Genomic DNA, 12,016 nt, shown 5'->3' on the forward strand with positions numbered 1-12,016 from the left:
CGCTAGAACTCAGTGTGTCATGTTCTGAACTTGAATCATGAACTGAATTAGAGCAGAGACTGAGAGCCAGGACTTCTCCAGGCCCAGACCTCACAACAGGGTGGGAAGTTCACTCCATGAATGAAGTCTTGGAGTTAGATTTGAACCAAAAACCGGGTTAACCTGGTGGCATTTTTTCATGCCATGTAGGGGGCATGAGTGCACATCACAGGAACATCAAAAATCATCTTCGCCTTGAGGCGAATTTCCATTGTCTCTCATATCACTGAGCGGGGAATTGGCAAATTGGCGCTTGACATGTGAGCTGACAGAGCGAAGCAGAGCATCAGGCACCACATTGCACTTTGAAGGGCTCTTTGAGTCTTCATGGGCTCATCACTTATGTATGAAAAAGATCTATAGGAGATGCACCTCAGCTTTTGGACTGACCTCAGCATTGTGCTTGCCCAGCCGGTTTCTGTGACTGAAGCAGAGAGAAGCTTGTCAATACTCACCTGAGGTCAATAACACTGAACATAAGCTCAGTATTAAACACTTAATACTGAGCTTAGTCTTTAGTTTGTGTCGCTTCCTGTGCAATGGAACGAATTAAAAGGCAATGGAAAGTGACTGACAGTCCAAGAAGACCCTCCCTCAGAGTCTCGGACAGAATTAATGCATGGCTTCTGACTGTGGAAGTAGTTGATGAAGATTTAAAGTTGCTGTGAATCACTTGATGGATCCTCAGGACACTTAGGGTAATAGCTTTTTAATCACACTGGAGTGGAAGCTTAGGAATCAGACTGGAGAAATCCCTTATGTGTAAACATATGGGGAGAACTGGGGGAAACCTGTGAGTCCTATATGCACGTACATGCTTAAATATACAGGGAAATCACTGGTCTAAAAATGTTTGGCTAATAGCTGGTGACGGTGGGACAACCGAGAGATGGGAAGGTGGCGATGGGGAGGATTTTCCTGGGCTGTTTGTCATTGAGAAGGAGTTGTGAGGTTAACAACACGGAGCAAGTGCGGAGAGAAGGAGAGAGAAAAGCTATTTGCTTGTGTTATTTCGTCACTCGCTCAAGCAATTACCAGGAGTCATTTAAATGCTAACAAGAAAGATGGCAGGAACACAACAGGACTCCTCGAGACCAAACCTTAAAATAATCCCTGTGATCAGACGGGAGAGTGGAATAGAGACATGCATCAAATCTGAATTGGCTACAGTGTTTGACTGCAGTTAAATGCAGCGGTTCGGCTTTGGGTCCGAGCGTGACCTCGTCTTCATCGCTGACTGTTTTATTTCGATGTCTTCATCCAAGTAAAGTGAAGTAGGTAGTGATGGACTGATGAGGCTTCACGAAACTCATTCTCAGTGCCCACTAACTGGTGCTAAAATCGGTGGATAACCATTTCAATGAAACCTTGTTTTTAAACCTAGGGCGCCCCCTACTGAGCTCTGAAAATGAGCACACTGCTTCATGAAGCCTTGTAAGCACATCGCTAGCCATAGGACAAGTTATATCTGATTCAAGACATATTTATTTCACGTTCAGGTCATTAAAATATATAATTCGCCTTTGCGGTTTCATTGAAATGTTTGTTCACATCCACAGATTCTAGAACATCTGAGAATGAGTAAACTGTTTCACGAAGCCGCATCTGCCCATCACTAATAACCACGGTAGTTGACAGATTGCTTTTGTTCCTCTGAACCAGGATGAATGAGCAAAATTTTAAAAAAAGGAATTTCACAGCTCAATGTACAATGTTTTATCTGTGACAGTAAAGGATTCCTATTTCTATTGTGTAGCTGTCAATATTATGAGTATTTTTACAGTCTAATAAAGGGCTCAGATTGGCTGAAAAAAAAGGTGAAAAAAATATGTTGTATGTAATATGTATGAATTAAAATTAATTGAAATATAAACACAATAAAATGCTGAAAAAGTGGGTGATAGTGTGAAATATATTTGTAAAATGGGTTCAATTACTCTGCCTTATCAGTAGTGGTGCGTTTCATGAGGCTTCATGAAACAGTGTCAGAACTCAGTACGGGGCACTCATAGTTTAAAAAGTGATCTGTGGTTTGTTTCATTGAAATGGTTGTTCAACTCCTTTCAGATTTTGGAGCAAATAGCGGCTCTGAGTAAACTGTTTCATGAAGCCTCATAAGCACATCTCTAGTTATCAGAAGTGACTGTGTTATGCACTTTAGATCAGTCTGAAATAAATGCCGAAGAGTGTGTGTGTCCACAAGTCAGAAACAAGCTTGTGGATGATGAATTCACTAGATCTCCATCTGTTACACCATTTTTCAGATTTGACAGGAAAGAAGCAGTTTTGAGTCGTGATTAAAACCTGCTGCTCATGTGCCATTTCAAACATCACTTCACACAACAGCAGCCCGATGCTCAGGGAATTTATCACACATTCACGATGACAGCTGTTTCTTATTAAGTGCTTTGCGCTGATTAATTGGAATACTGAATAAAAGGGAGTTGTGTTCGCGGGTGAACAAAGGTGTAAAGCAAGAGCCATTTAATTAAATATTGAACTGTCTCAGATGAACGTGTATGTTGGTGACCTGAACTGCGCGCCGTGCTAATTAAAATGTCTCTCCGTCGAGGGACCGGCCACCAAAACTGCTCCGCTGGCTCACCTGCAGCAGCGGCGCCTCCGCAGTAAAAAAAAAAAAAAAAGAGTCTTATTCAAGTGTTCCACGCTTCAAACTGAAATCTATAATTTAAACCTGCAGGTAAAATTCTCCTATTTATTATTTATTGAGTGGCTGATGAGAAGTCGTTGCAGCTTGGCTTGGTGATAAAGCCAATTTCTAAATGTGATAAATATGCTCGTGTATTTGCTGAACTCAGGGGACCAGGAATGCTGCTGAGTCAGCTTTTTCTCAGGGAATTTTATTGTATCCTGGTGCATCCGGAGTAGGAATAGCTAAAGCCTGTCTCTCCCGCGCGGAGTGTCATTTGTCATATGACTGCAGTTGGGAACTTTTTTAGCTCCCTCACCTGACCTTTATGGATCACCTATGTGTAGAGGGTTAGATTCTCTGACATGCTGAAAAAAAAGCCATTCCATCCTATAAGTATCTATTTTGAAAGCTGCATGAATCACTGAAGATGAATTTAAAAAGCAATTTTTCCCAAGAAACAAAGTGGCAAACGGCTTCTGGACTCGCAGTTGAGGCTGATACAGCTGGTCATACACGGCCATCGCCTTGTGTGCGGCCACACGTTGCGCGGTTGTGAATTCAGGACAAGGACTTGCCGTCACCTTGAGCTCAATCACTGCGTAATCATTTGGGAGAGACTGAAGAAGTGCAATCAGTCTGGCAGGATGTCCCGCCGAGCTCTATTCACTACAGCAGCATCTGCTCCAGCTGCATCGCTCACTCCAGGGGCTCTCGCGGCGGAATGGCGCTCCGGCTCTACGCCCTCTTTTTCCTCTCGTTCCTGTCAAAACACTGTGTAATTATGTTAAAGGTTTCAATTTCACATAAGAGTTCTCTGTTTGTTTCCGTCTCTCAAGTTCCAGCTGCTTTTCTAGTGGCCTATGGAAGCAAATCAGGACCATAAATAGTCCTTGAAAAGATGTGAGGAAGCGGCATAGGACATAAAGGAGTGTTGCACGCACTGCAAGTTTCCATCTGAGGTGTTTCATGTGTTTTGTTTTTTGGTTGGGTCTGTTTGAAATACACCTGCCTTGAGTGAGTGAATTCAAGTGACATCTATTCTAAATGTGATGGAGCAGCTTCAACATTAGGGGGATTTTTATGGAATTTTCCACCATTTTTCCAGAAGCTCACAGTGATGTTGGACGGCAAATGTTCTCCGCTCTAATTTATCACAAAGGTGGTCGGGATTCTGTGTCAAATTCACCAGCACCAAACTGTCTTATCCACTTTTAAAATTTGGTACGATGAAGCATTATGAGGTCATTTTGAAGGACTCTTTGCATTGAGAGGAGTTAGTTGAGGTGGTCATGAGGATGCCTCCTGGACGCCTCCGTTTGGAGGTGTTTCTGGCACGGCCAGATGGGAGGAGAGCTAGGGGTCGACCCAGCAACAGGTGATGGGATTATATCTCTACACTGGCCTGGGAGCGTCTCCGGGTCCCCCAGTTGGAGCTGGTGGATGTTGGCCGGTAGAAGGGCCTTCTGAAGCTGCTGCCCCCACGACCTGGCAACAGATAAGTGGATGAGAATGCATTCAGACAAGCAAAGCTCTGTCATCCATCAGAAGGCTCTATGGAAAACTCCAGAAAACACAACTCCGCTGCTCTGGACTCAAATGGCAATGCCCTTTGTGATGCATGGCGTCCACACTCACATATTGTCTAGTCGACTTTTGCAACGTCTCAATACTACGTACGGATTCAGCTACGAAAGGAGCTTTCTGTTCAGCTTACATTCCCCCCACCACCCTCCATACCACCTGTGATGTGTTTATGAGGCTTCATGAAACTTCTGAGCTCAGTAGGGGGCGCTCTTGGTTTAAAAATAATGTGATGTTTCTTTGAAATGGTTGGTTTAAATCCACAGATTTTAGAGCAAACAGCACCATCTATTGGGCTCTGAAAATGAGTTTCATGAAGCCTCATCAGCCCATCGCTAGACCAAGTGCTCCACGCTGTCCAACCAATGCGTTCAACCCCATCACCAAAGTCCCCACAATAGTGAAGTTTAGCGAAAATAAAGTTTTTGGCGGGGTGTCCCAAGTCAGGATCAAACCCACCACCCGAGGACTTCTGTATATGGCAGCCACATCAATGACCATGCACAATGGTCATTTACGTTTCAAGTTTATGCTCCGTTCGGTTCCTTCCACAAAGTTTAAGTTTAAAAATAACGCCTCCACATGAACTTCCCATCGTTCTGTGCTAGTTCGTATTGTACTTCAGCCTCTGGCTGTGGAATATTTTGGAAAATCCGGAGGTATCCTATCACGCTGGTATTCTTTGGGCAGAAGTCTTCTAGTGAGTCTATGAGTCTTCTAGCGCACTCACAATTGAGCTCACATGAAGCTGCACAAAAACACGATTAGCATTGGTTAATGGGGGTAAACTAATATTGGGAAGTATATTTTATTTAGAGTTTCCCATCCCTGAGAAAGAGAGCCTAAGATCCACTCCAATCATTTCCTTCCTGAAAAAGTAAGCCATCATCCTCAGTGTGTGATATTTTTCATAGAGATGGTATTTTGATTGCCTGCGGGAGAAATAGTATTATTTACCCGAAAATTGCCTTTTTGATCTGTGATGGATGAACTGGCACGACGCTGCTCTGTTCAGCTGCAGACACTCTCTCCCCACCACAGGGAGAAGAGAACTTTCACAGCAGACAGAGAGTAACTCAGCCGCCCCCCCAGGTTGTGTGTCAAAGGGCTGAGTGGGAATACTCACTCAGCAGGACTTAAAACAGCAGGCCTCCTAAAACAGGCTGGGGCTATAAAATGGCAGCCGTGTCTGTGGGGATTCGGCCTCGATTTTCAGCCCTTATTTTACATACGTAAACCTTTGGCTGATGTGACTCATTAGCTTGTGATTGAGTCAATTCGAATGCAGTCGGTGATGGAATACTGGAGTAGAGGCCACATGAATCTGTCTGAAAACTAGTAAATAACACTCCTAATACGGATGACTGTTCTCAGTCAATAACGTTCGCGGTCCCACAGTAACTCCGGTCTGAACAAACGTATTGTTGTTATTGTATCAGACGCCTCTTCATCTGCATAGCATCGACACTCTGATCAAACATGTTGGTGCGCAGGCTGAGGTTGAGCCTTTTCCATCAGTATGATGACTCTGGTAGTCAATGGTAATAAGCCCGGAGCAGGAGGGCAACATCCCTCCTCCGCTGCACTCCCACCCTGCGTATCATTAGCCATTTAATCTCTAATATGTGTAAGAAATCGTGTAATTACGCAGAATGTACGCTGCCGTCTCCCTGTTTGCTGTGAAATCAGGAGGATTGAGTCTTAGCGGCGCTCAGTTCACCAGCACTGCCACAGTCTGCGCCCTAGTGACAGTCTCATCACCCATCATCTGGGCACTTGCTAACCACAGCAACATGTCGCAGAGGTCCAATTTTATGGTCATTTAAGAGGCTTTTATATTGCAGTAGGAGCGCAGAAGAGCGCTTCAGGTGCGTTCACACCAAACAAATGCTGCAAATGCTGTCTGACCTGGACATAGTGCGGCTCAGGGTGGTCCATATGTGGACCTTTGCCTGTGTTTCCACAGCCCTCCTCAGGTCAGACTGAGTAATTTTTCTCACAATTATTTTGACTTGTTTCTTTTTTTAGCCATTGCTAGTTCAACTGTAGATATATGTTATATTTTTAAGACTAAATTTGACATTTTGTCTTTTATTAATTTGCCATATTGCGTGTATTTCTTGTTCCTCAAAATAGTTTGAAAGACAGGTGAAAACATATAATGAAATAAACTGCCTTTTTTTATACTTCTTAGATGTGTGGTCCGTAGTTCTATTATGCTTTATATTGAAATAAAATGTCTGAGGGCCCAAGAGCAGGAAGTAGTGAGAGGCAGACACGAATATCATGGAAACAAGGTTTGTTATGAAAACAGCAGAGTCAACACAAATGATTATCCAATGGAGCCTGCAATGGAGCGGAGACAGAGATCAAACTCCAGGGATCCGTCCACAAAGTCCAGTAAAACGCACAACAGGTCAGGCACGGCTGATGAAAATCCATGAAACAAGAGAACATAAATTATAATAGACTTATTATGACAGCACTGTGGGAAAACAGGAAGTGAAAGATATGACCAAGCAAAATTCAAAGCATTCAGAAAGAGAGTAAAAAAAAAAGCCAACCATAATGCAGGAAAATTTACCATCTGCCACTGCATCAACCTCAACAGGGATTAGTTGCAGCTGCCGATCGTGCCCAATACTGTCAAAAATGACAAACACAACCAGGAACAGGAAGAAGCTGAGAAATTTAAAAGCATGGCAGGAAGGGCTGTGACATAAATGCATATTAATGAAGTATTTTTATAGGTTACATGGCTTATTTACTAGTGATGGGGCTTCATGAAACAATTTACTCCATCTCAGAGCCTACTAGATTTTGCTATATCAACAACCATTTCAATGAAATCTCGCATAGTTTTTAAACCCAGAATTCTCCGTAGTGTTCTTTGAAAATGAGGACACTGTTTCATGAAGCCACATCATTATTATTTACACATCTTAATGTGATTTAGGTCCAGTTTGCCCTTGTTACGTCAGTGTACGTTTTTCAATTTCTCCATCAAATTTTGTAGTCAGCGCCATCTTTAGTTGACAGCCCCTCACTGCAGTCACAGTTCATACTGTGGGCCTTTATTTCATCGTCCACTCCTGGTGTACATTCGGGACAAAAGGGTTGCAGCTCCAGTATGTTTCAAGTGGCATTTTTCAGGCTATATTTGCATAACAGACGCTGCAGTTGAAATGTGTGAACTGCAGTGTGTTAACCAATGCATTCCAGATTTTAGTGACATTTGCAGAGAGGGGAAATACCTCAACAAGAGAAGATGACACCTGGTTTGCTAAACAGTCACCCTTGCCTTAAGTGAAGGCAGTTCATTTGCAATGACTTTGGTGCTGGTACTGACTTTGATGCTGTGCTCCCAGTAGAATCTGGTTTCTGTCTGCCAGTGCTCACACTTGGTGCCACTGACATGGGCCAACTTTCAAGCACAGACCTCACATACAAACATGTCCTTTCACTGGACATGGTTTCCTTACGTAACTTCACGTCACCATCCCATCCAGCCTGATGCTGAGCTCTGTCCTCAGCAACATTTTAATACACAAATGGATGCAGATGCAAATCACTTGTCACCACTGGTGACACTCGGAAAATTGCGAAATGCTGATTTATGGCTCCTCACCACCGCCTCAGAGATAATGGGGGAACGTATTTTATGTGACACCCAGATGCTCAACTCTGTTCCTGACCACTCATGAGTTGCAGAAGGATGTGCGCCTTCTAGCGAATACACTACGAGGTAGGGAAGCTGGGTGTCATGCTCAGGATGTTGTGTACGATTTGTGTTTTATAAATAGTGTCAAGCAGCTGTGCATCAGCTCCAAACTGGACCTGGCATGTTCTGTAAGAGGTGCTGATCCATTGCTTTTACATCAGAAGCCTCGCAGAAAAATCTACATCCTGTGCGCGTCGGAAAATAAGCAATTTCCTCTTTGGCTCTGGGCCGGGTCCAGTGGAAGCCTGGATACATGTGACCTTTGCTTGACAGTTCTGCTGATGCGTCTGCTGAGGTCGCAGTGTATAAATGCATCTCAATTTTCTTTATTAATTTCAAACGTCAATGTGAGTTTTCCTTCACCTGGCGAAGTGTTGCAGCTCCGTTCCACACAAGGAGACAACAACATATTGTAGGAGAAAAAAGGTGGCCACATAGTTCCGTATAGATCGACTTATTTCAGTTCAATTCATCATCAAAGTCCAAGTCTTTACTTGAGCAGTGGACGCTGAGGAGCTGTCAGCCGATCTCTGGGCTCTGCACAGCAGCAGAATAACTTCATCTGAGTTCTGATGGCATCTGCCTGTCAGAGAGTAGACTCCTCATTACAGACACTTTCTCTGACATCTGCTGTCTTTCTTCATCAGCTATGTCAAGGTGAGGCAGGGGAAGAAATGAGCAGCTGCCTTGGTTGTGCAGAGGAAGCGCTCCGGTAAACACAGGGCCATTGAGCTAAAGCACCACCGTCCACACCATGATTTCATTTTGTAAACATAATGGAGCATTATTGTCTGGTTCAATGTGTTTGTCTCTGGTGTTCAGTGGTCTGCGCGATGGCTTTTTCTTAGCCTGCAAAGGAGAGGCATTCACACGATCTACTGATACCTTCTACAGTCTCAAAACAAAAAAAGGCTTTTTGCTTATCATTGATGGCTCTGCTCGTGGGTTTTTCTTGAAACATCACTGGCTTTTTTTGGTGTGGCCAGTCCGACGCTTCATAAGCACCTTTGAAACCATGTTGCAGGAGTCTTCAACATGGTTTCAAAGGTTCAGGTTTTTGTTCCAAGCCATCACAAGAAAGAGTTTCATAACACTATTTTTTGTTTTGTTTTGTTTTGTTTTGTCGGCCCTCAGGATGCTGTTTTCTGGCCCACCACTGGTCGCCCAATTCTAGCCTCTATGTGCCCCCCACATGGCACCCCCTTATTTTTCCAAAGTGAGATGCTTAGAAAACACTGTATCAGTGAATTCCAATGGACATATAGTCTATACCTTGGAAGCAAAACCACCAAAATCACTTTATGGATCCTGTTAATGCCATCAAAAAGATTCCATTATTACCCTATTTTATTTTGACTATACAACCATACGACATCCATACAGAAAATCCTACACTACAAAAAAGACTACAAAATCCATGAGGGCACACTACAAAACCACACCAGAGATTTGCAGTATGACTTGTGGTCTTTTCAAAAGGGGCCTGAAAACAATTGACAACAATTTTCCGTGTTCCAGCGGAGGGATTTTGAGGTGGACCGTCATCCAGGAAAAACTTTGCCCGCTTGACCCCTAACAGACTTTGCGCACTAACAATTTCCTACCGCGCTGCAGTTTAGTTGAGACAGGGTCATCTGTAAGAACTGACTTTCACTGGCTGTTTCTTATCACCTCTAAAAAGTAGACGGGTGGGCGCTGTGAGAAATAATAACCAATAAAAAGGATGCCCTTGATCTGGGCCTGTACCCCCTCTTACCCCCCACCCCTCTCTGGAGCCCACCACATTCTGCGTCTTTGTGTCCTCGCCTTGATACTGTCTGCCTACTCAATAGAGATATTATCACAAAACTGTTGCGCTCTCACAGGCCGCGCTTTGACCAGTGCTTATGTATCTGTCGAGATGAATGGGCGGAGGACACGACGCGGTCCGCGAAACAAATGGTCCACGTCTGCAAATCTGACATTTATTTGTGGCTACAGTCACAGAAAACGCTTGATGAATGAGTCTTATCTGGAAGACAGTGGTGAGGCCAGTGGTCATCTCATCTGTTTTAGAGGCCTGGCAGCTGATGTGATAAAGCTCTTGTGTTTCCAAAGCAAACACTTCTGGATGGATACAGATCTGGACCACGGTAATCTGTTTCAACTATCAAGCATGACAAAATCAATTTGTGAGGACCTGTCAGGCTGGTGGCTCTGGATAAGACGTGATGTGTACAACGCTGGTTCCTCTAGGAGCTCTTAAGAGAGCTAATCTTAACCTCTTGATAGCAATTCTGCTCTTTAAATATGATTTATTTGCTTAAAATAATCTGAGAGGAAAGCAAATGGCTGACAGATTGAGATTCATACTGGTTGAATTTTGCGTATATTTCAAATGTCTACATAGGTAAGGCCTTATCCTCATTTAAGATTGGCTTGAGTTGACAGTAATGATGGATTTATGAGGCTTCATGAGGCTTCATGGACCACTAGATGGCACATTTTGCTCTAAAACCTTTTGGACTTACATTTGAATGAAACTAAATTTTAAATTTAAACTAATCACGCCACCTACTGAGCTCTAAAATGTTTCATGAAGCCTCAGCAGCCTAACATTACTTATAGGTAGTGATGTGATGATGAGGCTTCATGAAACAGTGTCTTCATTTTCAGAGCCCACTAGATCTGTCCTATAATCTTGGGATTTGAACAACCATTTCAATGAAACCTCACATATTTCTTAAACCAGTAGCGCCAACTGCTGAGTGCTCAAAATGTGGACAGTGCTTCATGAAGCCTCATAAGTGTGTCACTATACCCAAGTCGAGTTTAGCTTCATGCTGAAGTCAGGCTTTTATGCCGCATGTTGACTTATATGTATTTGAAAAATACAACTTGCCATCATAAGCAATCTCCAGCAGCTGGTTCTTTTGTTGTTGAAAAAAAGTGTCATTATTTTGAGAGCTCTTGGTTTAAAAATCTTTTTGGTTTCATTGAAATGGTTGTTCAAATACAAAGATTTTAGACCAGTGAGTGCCATCTAGTGGTCTCTAAAAATGAGGACACTGTTTCATGAAGCTTCAAAAGTCCACATTTGTTTTACTTTTGTTTCGCTTATTTAAATTTTTCATTAACGCGCTGATCCATGTGACCAATCATCTGGACCAGTCAAGAGGCAGAGGTGACTCCTATGTCAGAGAAAATCCAGTAAAACTAAAACCTCCTTCGGAATGTAACAGTCAAGTTGGGACCACTGTGTTATATTGTGTTAACATCACATCCATAAGGCTGAGTAAGGAGTCAAGGCACATCAAAAGGATTTTTAAACAATTTTCTTTGCTCCTTCATCTGGGATTTACGTTTTTGCAACACAAAGTAATAACACCTCTGTTTTTTTTGCAATTACCTTGCATCATCTTGAACAATAACTTGCTAGTGTCACCCTCAAAAAGTCTTTTCAACAGTAGCAACTTTATATTAAAGCGCCTTGTTGGTAGCGTGCTCTTAAAGAAGACAAAATGAGCTGAGGGGAAAAAGAAATATGCCATTCAGGATGAAAGTGTTACTCCAGTGACAAAAGATTGAGCGTGCTTAGCCCCAAGACATTTAACTTTAATAAAAGCAGAAAGTTGTGAAAGTGGCAGGCAGATGAGAGTCATATTTTTTACCTCATTAAATATAGAGTTTAAATATGAAAGAGCTCATCGGGCAGGCTGACGTTTTGTTCCCTGAGCACTAGCAACCAGTGTTCCTTAAAGCTGACGTTCATGTGAGAATGAAAAGGTCAGCCACTCCCTGAAGATCATCTAGAAGGCATAAATGGTGGAAGGGTTTGTCACGTTGCTGTTTGGGCTGGAGGGCAGGAGAGGGAGAGGAAGGAGCAATGTTTAAAACCAGACATCTATGCACAGTACTGTACTGCAGGATCAGTCAGGCCTCTCTCGCCTGGCTGGCTTTTAACAGGCTTCATATGGGGCAACAGTGGCACATGTGGTGAGTGGGCTGTCAAATAGTTGGAGGTTAGGGTTTGGGGTTTGAAT

Source organism: Synchiropus splendidus, chromosome 15, assembly GCF_027744825.2.
Source record: "Synchiropus splendidus isolate RoL2022-P1 chromosome 15, RoL_Sspl_1.0, whole genome shotgun sequence".
Lineage (NCBI taxonomy): Eukaryota > Metazoa > Chordata > Actinopteri > Syngnathiformes > Callionymidae > Synchiropus > Synchiropus splendidus.